The sequence below is a fragment of the Rattus norvegicus genome, chromosome 1 (assembly GCF_021556685.1).
Source record: "Rattus norvegicus strain SHRSP/BbbUtx chromosome 1, alternate assembly SHRSP_T2T, whole genome shotgun sequence".
NCBI lineage: Eukaryota > Metazoa > Chordata > Mammalia > Rodentia > Muridae > Rattus > Rattus norvegicus.
In genome coordinates this window covers 179,852,968-179,868,614 of record NC_141534.1, presented here as the reverse complement: position 1 = coordinate 179,868,614, position 15,647 = coordinate 179,852,968, and the positions used below count along the sequence as shown (strand labels likewise).

The 15,647-nt window shown below is 44.7% G+C and overlaps 1 protein-coding gene across 2 annotated transcripts in view; it reads right to left on the bottom strand.

Moving 5' to 3' along the window:
• The window catches only part of Tead1 (TEA domain transcription factor 1), a 220,993-nt gene that overhangs the window by 78,113 nt on the left and 127,233 nt on the right, over positions 1–15,647 (bottom strand).

Sequence of the window (15,647 nt, the reverse complement as noted above, 5' to 3'; positions counted from 1 at the left end):
GGGAGTTCGCTCTTGAGCCTTTGGATTTCAAGTCAGTTCCAAGGATGAGAAAATGTTAAGATCTTTACCATTTGAATAAAATCTACTTTGTAATAACGACTCAGAACTAACAGAACCTGAAATCAAACTGCTCTTTTAAAAATCATGCCCCATGGGGAAGAACAAAAAATTGACAGAAAGAATATCCAATTTTAAACGTTTACATTCTTTCCAGATGACTATCTAAATTCAAGTTAAGAAAATGACTTAAATAATGCATTCATAAAAAGAATACCACTCCACCACCAAGATGTCATTTTAAGCCACAAGGTGATTTATAAAGATAAAAAGGAAGTGATGTAACAGGAACGCGGGCTGGTCACTCCTTAATATTAGGCTTTGTAGTCAATCGTTGGTTATTTATCCCAGCTACAGTTTTAATGATATGAAAAAAAGTGAACCACAGGGACATCTGGTTTAAAAACATAAAATTTTTTCCGTGCCATAAAAGAGACACATGCAATTGTGGCTGGCAAGTTATCAATGATGGAATATTCCATACATGGAAGAGATATAATTTTCTGTAGTTTTAAAGAGCTTACTCTTCCCTGTGCACTTTAGAAAGAACAGACTGAAACAACAAAACACTAGAGGATGCAAATACATCATTAGATTAATATTTTGTCAATGTCACTTGTCACAACAAAAGCAGCAGCATTTCTCATTTACTTGAAGACTGGTTTAATTAAAATTCAAAAAACCGCGACAAACCTATATTGAATTTCATTGGCTGCATGGTAATTACTCACTTTGTAGCTGACTATAAACAGTATTTTATTACATCCACAAAAATGCATTAAAAAGCTAGCAGGAACTATGACACAGACAGAGAGCAAGCCCCGCCTCTTCCACTTGAAATGAGGAGCTACTTCCTATTAATGTGACCTAAGAAAATGAGGAGCCCTTAGTTTCTTTTCCCGATCCACGGGGAGGATGGACGTGACTGCTGGGCCCTGACTCACACCAGGGCTCAGCTCTACAAGAACAGATCTGGCAGAGCAGCATGAACGAATCCCCTACCCCACCCCCTCTACCAACAGAAAGAGTCTGGCTTGGCTCAAACCCAAAACTGAGACAATGGAGGCTGCCAGGCATGATGGATGACTTAGAAGACTTAAAACCACCATTTGCATTCTCCCAGATAAACAATTAGCTGGGGGAAAACGGAGTGGGGCTGTGGGGGAGGGGCGTCCAGGGGGCTGAAAGCAACTAGCAAGTATTTCTCATCTGCCTGGATGAAAAGACTTGCTTAGTGAAATCAGGCTGGTTTACTTTAAAAGCAGCAGAGGCATTATCTTAAGGTGTCTCACTGGAATGAGAAAAAAACAAAGGGTTAGGGAAAGTTTAGAACAGTTCAAGTCGGGAAAGGTTCACAAGGGTAGAACAACCCTCCAGCATCAGGTGTTCCAAGCAGGGTGTGCGTGCTGCCCCATTCCTTCTTCCTTTATTTTCAACCCACATAATTACAATAGGCAGCACAGTAACTTTTTAAATCATTCATGGCACAAGGCGGGCGGGAATAAACGTGATTTAAACATGAGGGAAAGGAAACAGATTTCAGACATTCCTGCCAGGCAGAAACCAGTGGCTCTGAAGCGGCACACCATTTCTCCAGGGTAAGAGATGCCTGACAGAAGACGGAGAAATGTCTTAAAAGTCAACCTTAATTTCTCCGGAAAGATTTACAGGCCTGAACATGAGTGCCTCCGGAAGTCCACCAATTCTCCATTAATGCAGAAGGCGGCAGTGTGGTTTCCATGGTAACAGAGACTCTAGCTCTCCAGCAAGCTTGGTGCATGCTGCCAAAAGTTTCTCCTCAAATCTCAACTTCCTGTTTGCAGGTGCTAACAAAACCAGACAGACTTTTAAGTACCAGCAAGCAGTGCAGAGACTTCCCACCCCACTCCGCCCCTAGGAGGAATTCTAAATCTTGCTCTTTGGCAAACGTGGCCTGGCAGGTTCACAAGGCTTTACAGCTAGACCTTGCAGGAGGCTCCGAGAACAATCTGAAAGGAGTTAGGAGCCTCCTGAGAACATTCAATGAGTTAAATGTATTTGCTGTAATATTATAATGTGTTATGACAAGCTATATATGAACATAATAGGCTCTTGTGATTAACGCTAGTCTGGTTTTTCTTTCTGTGTGTTACAGGGATGGTTTGAGGGGTGGCAACAGTCTGATTTACCAGAACTCAATGACTAAAGACATCTGAACACACTGCTCACTCTCTCTGGCGCCCCTCCCCTCTCCCCCCTTCCGTCCCACTCCCTCCCTCTCCCTCTCTGGTTATGTGCATTGGCACTGGGTGTCTTCTTCAATTGCTCTCTGCCGTATTTTTGAGATAGAGCCTGGGGCACACATATTCAGCTCCAAGAATCCCCATGCCTCTGCACCAGCCTTAGTATTGTCAACAAGTGGCTGAGCCCAGTTTTAATATGGGTGTTCAAAATCCAAACTCAGTTACCATGGATGCATAGCGGTTACTTTCCAACCTGGGCCGCTTCAGAGCCCTGACTCTTTAACATCTATAATCCTGACATCTGCATTCTTTCACAATACACCTTAAAAAATACACTTTTCCTCCGTGTGAGGAGAGAATTACAGGTAAGTACAGACTAGAAATCTCCCATGAACAGTGTTAGTTTGTGGCAAAGTTGCTAACCTTTTTAGTTTTAGTTTCTTCTTGGGTCTAATTCAGTGCTGCTGTAACTTCTGAGCGCTTTTGCACACTCTCCCCCAGACACATGTAGACAGCACCAGAAAGCAGTCCCCGTTTTATTAGGGATCATGAATTAATAACCTCTTATTTTCTTCTGAACTCTGTGTTTCAATACTGCAAACCAAGGAACATGTATCTCCCATGCCAGTGGCCCAGAAGGCTTGGGGAAGGAGGCTCCTACCATCTGATATCATTTGAAAACAAACTATAAAACATCATGGAACCGACAGTCTCCACCCCCAGCTTCTCTTGGGGGAATGAAAAGCTCTGGAGAAGATGGAGTCTATGGTAACACACTCCTTATTCAGGAATCATCTTGCCTTCACAAGCACAGTGCTCCATAGAAAGACTCAAGTACCAGCAGTCATTGACTGAGGCTCGAGGCATGACTTGGGAGAAGGCAGCTATGGGGGGTGGGAGTGGGGGAGAGAGGAAGGGCCTTCTGTCCTTCTGTAGCCACGGAGTCCCATCTTTGCACGTCACAGTGCACAGCAAATGTAGGTGGGGAAAAAGCACAGCACAATGGCTGTTTTTTTTAAATCTCTGAATAACCTAGTTTGATAAGTCCCTCTCTGTAACCACAGGATAGGGTAGTGCCCCACCAGATACCCTCACATATAGCAGGTTCTCAAGTTAATCGGCTCTATCAGACAGCAAGTGGCTACAGTCATTATCACAAGGGGAAGAGTGTTCCGATTCAATTTCAGACATGTCTGTCTCTGGACAATCCAGCTTAAGGACAGGAAGTGTCTCTCCTGTGCACGATCCCAACCTCTGTGAAAGTCAAAATGGTACCATCAAGAAGATATGGTGCTGTCAAATATCAGAATTCTGAGCACCACTGCATGTAGACCATGTTCTACTCCACACAAGGGGTCATGTGCAGGGGCACCACCATTTCTAATAGAGTCGGTGTCTCAATTCATGAAGGGCATACAGCCAACCTTTAGACTCTGAATTGACAAAGCTTCTCATTGCTCTAACAAAAGCAACTTAAGAGATGAAGGGTTTGGTTGGACCTGCATTTTAAGTGGAGGAAATGTCCTCACAGCTAAAGGGGCCAGGAAGCACAACTGGCTTCCTCCTGTCTATCCTGTACAGGACACCAACCCAAGGAACAGAACCATTCACATGTCCTCTGAGTCTATCTACTACAAATGGCTGGATCTGGAAATTCCAGATCTGTCGAGATTTGATTCATCCTGTCAGGCTGACAACCAATATTAACTATTAGAGATGGACACTTCACTCATGCAAATATAAACATGTGAGAGTTAAGTGGGAACCATCGCCACAAACAATTACCACAGTTTAGGAATGCTGACTGAACTTTCTCTGCAATTTAATGAGATCTTTACAAGAATGCAACTGAGTGCTTATATAGCTTCATGCAAAAGCAAGGCAGATGAGTCCCAGACTCCCTGAGTATCTTCAGCACAATGTTTCTGCTGAAAAGTAGAAGGTGAACTTTGGAAAAGCCACGTAGGAGGTCAGACTCCATCCTGTGAATAGGGACTCGATGCAGATGATGTTGTCAAGAAAGGAATGCCCAAACACCTGGATGATAGAGAAAGTAAGATTGGGGGACTGAACTAACTTGTATGACTTACAGTGTAGGTACAAAGAAACGACATCAGCAAGGTGGTGTAAACCTTTAATCCTTGCATTTGGGAAGCTGAGACAGGAACACAGCTGTGAGTTCAAAGCTAGCAGTGGCTAAACAGTGAGTTTCAGGCCACTCTAGAATGCAAAATTAGACTACGAGGTAAGACAGAACAAAACAAGAGAACTAAGAAAAGGAAGGGAAAGAATGGAGGAAAGACGGATGGATCTCAGGGGCTACTGGTATTTTTAGCTCCACAATTCTTGGAAACAGAATACCACAGGAGAAGGAAGCAAGATCAGTGGCAGAGACAGTGAGTTGCATCTTGAGTAGGCAAACTTGAGAAGAAAAGCCATCCACGAGGAGCTCTCCAGGAAGCAGCTGGCTGTGCAGAGGGCAGAATCTAGCAGAGCAGACTCCAAGGTCACATAGCTGACAACAAACCCAAGAGAATAAAAGGTAAGCCTGGCAGAACGGAGGAAAGAGGTCTGAAAGCAGGCAATGGTGGCTCAGGGGATGGAGAAAGGAATAACGAAGTTATAGTCTTTAGAGTCCAAAAGTCTACAGTGTGATGCTGGGCACCAGCCACTGTGAGGCTGCTGGGGAACATTCCTCATGACACCTCTGCTAATTCGTGATGTTCTCAGTCTCACTGCATGTAAAAAAGAAGTCCAGAAGTGACTAAGTGGCGGTATGCAGGTAGAGAAAGAGGTGACACTGCAGAGCCTCTTGGGTAGAGGAAATAAGTGGAGGGAACACACCCAAACATGTGTGAGCACTGAGGACATGTGGAAGATGTCTTCGCATGTCCAGGAGCTGCCGAACTACTTGCATAAAATTTTTAGGGAAAAGGAAATCAATGTATTCTGTGGCAATCAATAGCCTATACAGAAATTAGCATTTGAAAATTGCAAGACACTAATGCTTGACAATAGTAAAATGTTAGCCAATATGTAATGATTAGGGGTGTGTGTCTGTTATAAAATGTCAGCACCACTACTACCTAGAGCCGCTGAACTTCAGGCACTAGAAGTTTCAAAGGCAGGTTTCCTAGTCTGTAAGTAATATCTCATACGAGTCACTCCCCCTTCGCCTGGGAGTTGCTCAGAGTGAGGCAGGCAACAGCTAGCATCAGCTGCGTACCCAGCATGGCTGCTTCACAGCCTTCACCATTCTGTCTGCTCTCAGTAAGTCTTGCCTGTGGACACCCTCACTTCTTACTCATCACTAGAGCCCCTAACACACACTATCCTACATCACGAACACTACAGAGAATGTCGGCACTCCTTGCGACCTGCAAGCCTCCATTCACCTGCCGAGAACCAGCTGAAATAAAGCCTTCCCTGGGTGCTGTTTAGGAACCCTTCTGATTCCAAAGCCTCAGTTGTTCTTGGTGTCAAAATTTTACTTGTCTACCCATCTGCTGCTCTACAGCAAGTGTGTTTTCTGTAATTTCTATATCCCCAAGTTTCCAGCACTACCTAGCAGAGAGCACATCATCAACAACTTCCCTGAAATAATGAAGCAGAAATAGGAAGAACAGGTAGTACTAAGTTTAAGGTTCTTTTAAGTGTGTGGGTTTGTGGGGTTTTTTTTTAAATGAACTTGAAATGAAGATACTATTTTCAAAAAGGGCTTACTTAGGAATGACAGTATTCAGAGGATTTTGTTTGTCTGTCTGTTGTTTTTCAATGAGCTGCCTCTGTGGTGACGTGGTTTCTGTCAAATGACATTTATCCAGCTACTTTCCCAATTTGAGCCACACACATTCTTTCTGCTGAGAAACGCTGTAATTGCCTGTGTGTGGATCTCATCTCTCCAAGCTTCCTAATTACAAAACATTATCACTAAAAAAACCAAAGCGAGAACAATCAGAGTATCTGCGACTGAACTGGGAGGAACCCTCTGGAGACAGAATGACTGACTCCAGAGGACAGCTGAGGTCCAAGGACCATGCCAATGTCAGAGGTAAAAAGATTAAAGTGAAGAGACACTGATCCCGGTGACACTGAGGCCGGACTGAGTTTGGGAGTTTCTTCTGTTTTATGCTTGTGTTCCCCTTCATTTTGGGGTATGGGGATAGGATCAAGAGAGTGCATGTGCAGGTCCGAGAATAACTTTGGGAAGCTCAGGATGAAGGAAAATGTAAGGAGAGGGGCTGTGATCAGATAGGGATGGTGTCCTTTACAGGAAAAGGGAGAGTTAAGGAAGGGGCAGGCCTCTGCTCAGAGCGAGGACCATAGGAAGTATGCAGAGAAAAGGCGAGCAGAATGGCTTCCAGAAAAGGCATCTGCCTTTGGCTTCAGCCTGCAGAACCAGAAGATGGCTGTCTGTGGGTTTCACTAGGCTCACCTTGAGCTTGCATGCAGCTGAGGATGCCCTCGAGCTCAACAGCACCACTCCATGACAACCTGGCTTCTGTAGCAGCATGGCACTGCCTTCCCTGAAACATTCTGGAGGATGTCACCACTTAGCGACATTTGGACACTGTGCTGTTCTTAGGTCATCAACAGTGTGGCAGGCCCACAAGAATAACCCAAGGTATCTATACCTTCTTCACAGATTCAAACCTCAATGATAAAGACACCCAAATGCCCAGCCCAGCACAGCCCACTGCACACTTACTACAGTATGGGGACCAGAGAAAAGGGTTTTTCAAAAGCCTTTGAGTATTTGCAGTGGTTAAGAACGTAAACACAGCTCTATAGTATGATGTGAAGAGCTCACTTTTTTGTCATGTTGAGATGGTTTTGTACAGCCTAGGCTAATGCCGAACTCGTTCTGTGTCTGAGAATGGTCATATACTCTTTTGCTTTTGCATGTCTGTAGCATGTGTCTGTATTTAGTGTGTGTGGCATGTGTGAGAATGTGTGCCTTATGTGTGTATGATGTGTGTCTATGTATGTGTGCTTACATGTGTGCTTTACATGTGTGTGGTTTGAGTCTCAGTGTGTATGTATGTGGTGTGAAAACCAGAGGCTGGCACTGGGGCCCTCAGACCACACAGTGTCCACTAATCTAGCTACCCCGCTTGCTAGACTAATTAAATGGTCAATTTTCTGGTTATAAATTAATTCTAGCATTACAAATAGCTACTCTCTGCCTCCAAAATTGTGGGATCACAGGCAGACTAACACCGCACATACCTGCGCTAGGAATCCAAAATCCCGTTCTCATACTTGTATGACAAGTTAGTCATCTCCCTCTTAGTTAAACTTCTGATGTCCTGCTTCCACTTCCCAAGCATTTGAGATCAACAAGTGAGAAGGCGGAGAGAAGAAAGAGGGAAAATAGCCATGTTGGTTCCTTGTACCCCTAAGCACATCTGAAAATGACTAGTGGCGTGCACGCCTGAACATTATAAATGGTTCATTTTCAGATGACCGACAGTGGCTGGAGGTAAGTTAATTAAGCTGTTTGCCTTTGCACTAGGGTATATGTGGCTGCTTGGCTAGAGGGAAAGAGTCACTACGGGATGTTCAGCATTAATTAACTTCTGATTAATTGCTAAACATAAAAAAAACAGACCGAAGAGTTAGTTGGATTAAAGGAAACTGTATTTCATAATACAATGCCTTCAAAGGTTAACTTTGCAAAGGGAAAATAGATCTGGGTTGGGGTTTCTTTGTTTGTTTTGTTTTGTTTTAGAGATCTCTTTTCATTCTTCGTAATTCACTGCTCATATGAGTATGTAAATGCAGTATGTATGATCAGAGTCAGAAGAGTCAGATCCCCTGGAGCTGGAGTCAACAGGCAATTGTGATTCGCCTAACCTGGGTTTGGGGACCTGAACTCTGGGCTTCTGCAAGAGCACTGCTTACCCTTAAACACTGTGGCATCTCTGTAGCCCCAAGAAACAGATCTTATTGTGACAAACGTAGCTTTTACTCTGCCATGTCCAAGATGTGGTAAGAGATTGTCAAACCATTGTCAAGGCAGAGAGGCAGCCTAAGGACTACCAGAGTAAACCTAGACCGTCTCAGCTGGGGAGCTCAGCAGAGAAGACCTGAGTACAAGTCCTAGCTTCTGGTAAACGCCAATGTGATGGAGCGTGCTTGTGAGCCCAGCACCGCACAGGCAGGCAGGCAGGCGACACAGCCTGACTGGCAGCTGGTTCACATCACCTTCATGAGCTTGCAAGTGCAGGGCCGAGCCATGAAAGCATGTCTGCTCCAAGCACTGAGGGGATAAGGGAAACTTGGAAGGCAGTCACTTCCTTCTGATTGCCTCTTGGTAGGTACCAAATACCCTAACCCAAGTGTGTGCTGGACTCCAAAGGCCCTCTCTGCATTTGGACCTATTCTCCCATCCTGTACTCCCAAGGAGCCCATTCTGGCTGAACTCTGTCACACTACAAAACCCCATTTATTACCCAACAACAGGTAAGAGGAGCAGGCCACAAGACTTTGGGGGTTTTGTCTACTTGCTTAAGAAACTGTTTTGGTTTTTGATTGATAGCTTTATGGTGAGGTATATGGTACCGCTCTGACGCACACTATAGGATGACAGCATTGGGTTAATACACACCTGTTCATTTCACCATTCAGATCTCACTGAGGAACAAATGGAATTTCATACCAGTATGAAAACACTCTGAGGAGTAATGTCTAGCCTAACACTACTTAGTGCCATTGCTGTTGCTACATCGTCCTTGCAACAGTGCCCCTCAGATTCCGTCACACAGAGGGGTGCATGTTTTCCAGTAGGAAAAGCAAGGTTTGGCAGGTCATGGTGTGTGCCATTAACTCCCAGAAGGCAGAAGAGGTCGATCTCCATGAATTCCAGGCTACCCCCTCTGTAAGAATTCCAGGAGAGGGCTGGAGAGATGGCTCAGCAGTTAAGAGCACTGACTGCTCTTCCAGAGGTCCTGAGTTCAATTCCCGGCAACCACATGGTGGCTCACAACCATCTGTAATGAGATCTGATACCCTCTTCTGATATGTCTAAAGACAGCAACAGTGTACTCATATATGATAAATAAATCTTTAAAAAGAAAAATTCCAGGAGCGGCAAGGCCATAGTCTGAGACCCTGACTCAAACAAACAAACAAACCCCAGAAAAGCAGTTTGCTGGTTCCCACAGTCAGTGCAACTGTTGGGTCCTAGATAAGAAAGCAATGGGAGCCACAGGCAACTAGGGGTAGGATTTAAGGAGGTAGGGACATAACAAGGTTAGTAGACAGCATGCCCAGTATGCACTAGGGCCTGGGCTCAATCCCCAGGACCACACAGAACAGACACAGCAGCACACACCTGTGGTTCCAGCACACAGGAAGGGGAGACAGGAGGACCAGGAAACAGATCATGGTTCTCTTCAGCTAATGAGGTAGAGGTGCTTGTAGCCAAGTCCAAAAACCTGAGTTCAGTCCCTAGGTCCCACAAGATTGGAAGGAAAAAACAAACCCCCAAAGTTATCCTCCAACAGCCAATACATTCTGTGGCATTCACCCAAGTGTGCACATACAGAGTAAGTAAAATGTAATTTTAAAAAATGTAACTTCACTGCAATGAAGACTCTTATGTTTAATCAGTAGAAGCACTTGTGGTGTGGAAAATCTGCCGTGTACCCTGAGGTACTCAACACCCAGCCCATCAGTTCTTCACTACTGTTTAACAACTTGAGGCACAGGGCGTGCGTCACTTTCCACCTGACAGGTGGGGAAGCAGAGTCTGAGATCTGTGTTCCCCCACAGCACAGCTGATCAACTGATGCTAGCCTGGTCTATCAGATCCTGCTACCCATGCTGAGTGCCAAGTGCCCACGGATACCTGTCTCATACAGTCTACACCCATAGCACGCATAGGGTGAACAGTCTAAGCTTATCAATCATCAGGAAAAAAAAAAATCAGCTCTGACTTATACCTCATCTTGTCCTCTCCTTTCCGCAGAGACACTGACTTGTCTCCCATACCTCAAATGGTTTTACTCCACACTGTAATAATGTCCCAGGGCTGGTGGCCAACCATTTACTCAGAGGATTTCATAATATCTAATTTGATCCAAGCTGTCCTTCTTGGACTTAAACTTCAAATTCTCATTCCTCAAAAGGTAATGATTGCAACTCAATTGAAAAAAACATTTATTAAGCCCTTACATAATTACATGTGTCATGTCCTCAAACACAGCCCTTGCCCAAGGCGAGCTCCAGGTACTCTCTGTGAAACAAGTAACCATCCTGTGAGCACAAAGGAGGACCTGCTGATTTGGTTTAGAAAACGCTGTGGAGGCTCAGGGGCTTTAAAAACCAGAGAATCAAGAATGGCTATTGTGACAAAGACCATGCCAAGTTAAAAGAAAAACAGGATAAATTAAAATTGCCATGTGTGACTGTACCTTGAATATGAATGATTAAGCAGCGGGATTAACCACACAGCTATAACAGTTATAAACAGTGTTTTATTTTTGTTCTTAAAAGATGTATTCAACATTTGCATGTGTGTATGTACGGGTGTGTGCAGGTGACTGTCAAGGGCAGGAGACGGTGCCAGATCCCCAAAGTGGGCACCAGGAACCCAGCAGTCTTGACTGCTGAGCTGTCCGTCTCTCCAGCCCCACTGTGACACAATTTTACACAGAAAAAAAGCTCTATCATAGTGAGGTGGGGGTAGTGTTTCCCTAGAAGAGTGGTGACAGAAGACAACTGAGTTTCAGGAAGTTGATAGAACATTCTGGATATCCTCCACAGCAAGAGACTTGAAGATAAATTCCACATGTTCAGATTTTAAAGGCTCTGGATGTCACGTTCCTAAGGACGAATTTCACAAACAGCTGACTAAGGATCTCCCTTATGTCACCTTGATTCAGGTACGGAATATCCAGCCCTGCATAGATTAGATCCTAGAGGATCACCTGAGGACCAGGGAGAAGGCCAGGCTGCATTCGGTTGCATCTCTGCAGGCTGGAACGTAATGTTCATAAATAAGACTATATGAATTCCCCCTTGAATCTTTCTCTCTCTCTTTTTTTCTTTTCTTCAACTCATTGATAAAGTCCTGATTAAAAATACAGACATTTTGTCATCCTTACTACATTAACCTCCTCTCCAAACTCTCTTGGCTGGATGAGAGCTAATGCCGCTGCCTCTGTCTGGTCAATTATTGCATGGACACAAGGGACCAATTAATGCCATCCATAAAAGCCTGAATCATTCTGTCAATTAACGAGAGCTAACTATGTCATCAGATATATTACTGGTGAGCAAGTCTATTTGGTTGCAGTATGTCTTGGAGGAGAGCACTATCAAATGAATCACAATTGACTCGGACAACTGCTAGCATAATTTCGAAAGATGAAAAGACAGATGTGGTAGTTATTAGTGGTCCCCTGAGGAATTACGGCCAAGCAATTGCGATGTGCGAAGGCTGCACTAGCAGGTGCCTGCAGTAGGAACCAGGCGGAGGGTTAAATCAATATTTTCAATTTCTTAGGATCAATCTGGTGTTTGAACGAGATGGAAACTTGTTAGCAATTGGCAGGATGTGTAAATGAAAAGTCAAACTTCTTATTATTTGTTAAAAGGGAACAAGTGTACTGCCTCATGCCCTTGGCACAAGCTAACGCTTTCATGATCCAGTAGCCAGAGCATTTGCTGGGAATCAAGCGGTTCTTACATTTTAATAGAGTACAAAAGGTTAGCTTCATAAAGGTTGAACATTTGAGATCTTTACAGAATGATTGAAGTGTCAATGGGAAAGTTTTGAGCTGTGACAACAGTATAGTTATTAATGATTAGTGCAAAACGCAGAAGGAAATGTCAGCCCAGCTAGCAAGAGAGGTGAAGTGGTCAGCGGTCTCACCAACAGTGTGGAGATGAAGCAGAGCTCTGGGAACGCCTCTGCTTTTTCTATCTCTAGAATCAGTCTTTTCTCCCCAATCTTCTATAACACTTATGAACATCTTTTTTTTTTTTTTTAAGATTTATCTATTTGATGTAGATGAGTACATTGTTTGTCTTCAGGAACATCAGAAGAAGGCATCAGATCCCAATACAGATGGCTGTGAGCCATCATATGGTTGCTGGGAATTGAACTCAGGACCTCTGGAAGAGCAGCCAGTGCCCTTAACCACTGAGCCATCTCTCCAGCTTCCAACTTTTTTTACTCTTAAAAAGTTTTAATTATATTGGTTGGAGATAGATAGATAGATAGATAGATAGATAGATAGATAGATAGATAGATAGATAGATAGATAGATAGATAGATAGATAGACAGACACACACACACACACAGAGATAGATAGACAGACAGACAGACAGACAGACAGACAGACAGACAGACAGACAGACAGACAGACAGAACCTGCCTCGAGTCATCCAGTTTGGCTGCACAAGGACCTACTGCATCATCCCATCAGCCTCTGAACTTCTATCTTAATTGAGCCACCTCTGACAATGTCTCTTCTCATGTTTGCTTGCTTTGAATTTAGGAATAATCTTTGAAGGACACAAGTATTTAGGTGCAGAACATTTAAAGAAAGTTTGGAATAAACAAATAAAAATTTGCAACCTAATACATCTCTGTGAGCCAACAATGGAATGGCTAAAGATAGGGCCAGTGTGCTCCAAGGGAAAGACAGTAAGAGAAAGGGCATCTACCTGGTCCCGCCACTCCCTTCCCGCTATGCTGCAGACCTGTTGAGGACAGGAAAGCTCCTGCCTGGCATATCAATTTAAAGGTGCAAAGGTTACATTCGATTTAATTATCTATTTCAAAGTACCGGTGAAAGTATTAATAAGCGAAATTTAGAAATTTAGACTATCATAATTTTTCTATGGGGGAAGATAGCTCTCTACAAACTCTATAAACAAAAACTAATCCAAACAAGGATTTCATGACTATGCTGGAGCAAGATCTCAGAGACAGGAGGATAATGAGGTAGAGCATCCGCCCAGAGGGTGAGAGGGGAGTATAGGCCAATTAACAGTAAACAAAGCAGATGTCAGACCAGAGGCCTGCACTGGGGGAATTCCGGCAGGAGGAAGCTTTCAGCTGGAAAGGACAAGGAAGGGCTAGCTCTCCATAGGCCAAGGCCCTGGGTTCTAGTCCTCACACTGCACAAACTAGGCACATACCTGTCTGACACCCACCTCTCGACAGATAGAGGCTTAAGGATTACGGATCAAGAGAGACTATCCTCAGTTCTATTGCAAGTTCAAGGCAAGTCTGGGCCAAGAAAAAAGAGGGAGAGTGCTATCAGAGATGTCAGAGAAAGACCCACATGAGGGAGAAGGGAAGCCATCAGCTTCCTCTCATAGCACTGTGCCCTGCAACTGACACAGGGGTCTGGCAAAGCTGGAGCTCTGCCAACAATAGAAGAGAGAAGAAGAGAGACCCAGTGGGTGAGTGGGATGTGTACTGCACACTCTGCCCATGCCAGCTAGGTGGGTTTCTCTTTGAGCTGGCCACAACACCTCTTATATATGTTTCATTTCAAAGAACACGATGCAGGCTGGCTTTATTAAATCACATAAGCAGCAGGTACCTAACACAAAGGGTTCAGTCAGTGGCGAGAGACCAGCACTGTCCCCTGGGCCAAGGCTCTGGGACCTGATGCATCACTCCCTGATCTCTGAGGATGAGGGGAGACCAAGCCCCAGCCTTGAGTCCTTACAAAGCCCAGAATGGCTGTGTTATCAACACTGCAGGCCAGCAGCAAGGCACCCAGTAGGGCAGCCAAGACCATCAGGGAGAAGCTACCTTACTTACTTCCTGAAAACACAAAAATACAACATAAACTAAGAGATAAGAAGGTGAGCAATACCAACTTGTCCACAGGTTTAGATATTAAAAGGCTGGGGCGATGGTGATGCACATCTTTAATCCCAGCACTCGGGAGGCAGGGACAGATCCCTGAGTTCGAGGCCAGCCTGGCCCACAGAGCAAATTCCAGGACTACAATAGAGAAACCCCGTCTTGAAAAAGAAATAAAAAACCAGAATCTACTAAAGTTGTTGGTGAAATAAGCACTAGAATTTGCAGGAAACTGTAAAGAGTGAGCCAAGTCCCCTCAGACATACCTAGGGCTCCCCACCTGCAGGTCACATTGCCTATCCACTAGCTGCTCCTTCCCACAGGCTAGCCCTCATTTACAGTGAGGGATCCTATCCGTAGGTTCCCAGAACTCTCATTTTTTTGTTGTTGTTGTTCTTTTTCCCGGAGCTGGGGACCGAACCCAGGGCCTTGCGCTTCCTAGGCAAGCGCTCTACCACTGAGCTAAATCCCCAACCCCCAGAACTCTCATTCTTTAGCTCATCTCTCTCCCCCTCAACCAGGACATCATTCACTGGGGCTCTGTTCAATTTCCAAGGATAATCTCCTGATTGCCAAAGTACAGGGGCTTTTGCCCATCCTCTCCTGGTGACTCCCTGGACTCTATGTTCCTGTGTCGAGCCCTCTTTAACGCTCATTCTCAAGACTCAGCTTCACAAACCCAACCAGCAAACCTCTCCCTCATCCAAAGTGTCCATTAAAAGCCCTTGGATGTCATACTGAGTGGTTCAGAGACCTGGAAATAGTCTCTGCAGTCTGATGATAACAACATATGTTATGTTCCCATCTCAGGAATTATGTAAGAACAAGCAGGTGCAGACTCCAGGGTAGGGTAGTACTGGAATACGCTGATGCCAGTGTTTTGTACATTGTGAATCCTGTCTATCAAGGGGTGGTAGGGGCTGCAGACCTCATGTTCATACTTCATCATTTCTCGTGCAACAACAGAACTCAATGAACACAAGGATAAAGGGATAATCTAGAAGGGCATCAGTAGGAACATTACTAATTCATATGCAAAAATCAGCTAGAATAAGAACTAACTCTCAGCACAAAGGCACTGGGATGAGAAACGCCTTATGTTCCAATCACAGTTGGCATTTATGACTCACCTTCCAGGTCCAGGGCAGGCCCCAGTGAACTGGGTAAGACAAACTCAAGGAGCTAGGAAGGAGATGCTGGGATGAGTAACTCCTACATTCTCACAGATTCTGGGCTGAGTACCATGAGAAACTGCGGGAAGTCAAGGGTATAGCCAAGACTATCATGTAGAAACTTGGGGTATTCTGGATCAAAATAGACCAGGGTAAATGTTGTCTGCTGTGTTTCAGGTTGGGAAGCCATCAGGACATGCTCACCAGTATTATCTAAGTAAAGGCTTGAGGGATCAGAGGGAGCTGGGCATGGTGTGGGCATGGTGGTGCACACCTGCAATCTCAACACTTGGGAGGTAAAGACAGGAGCAGGAGGGAGTTCAAGACCAGTATCCGCTACATGAGCTCCACCAGACTGTGTC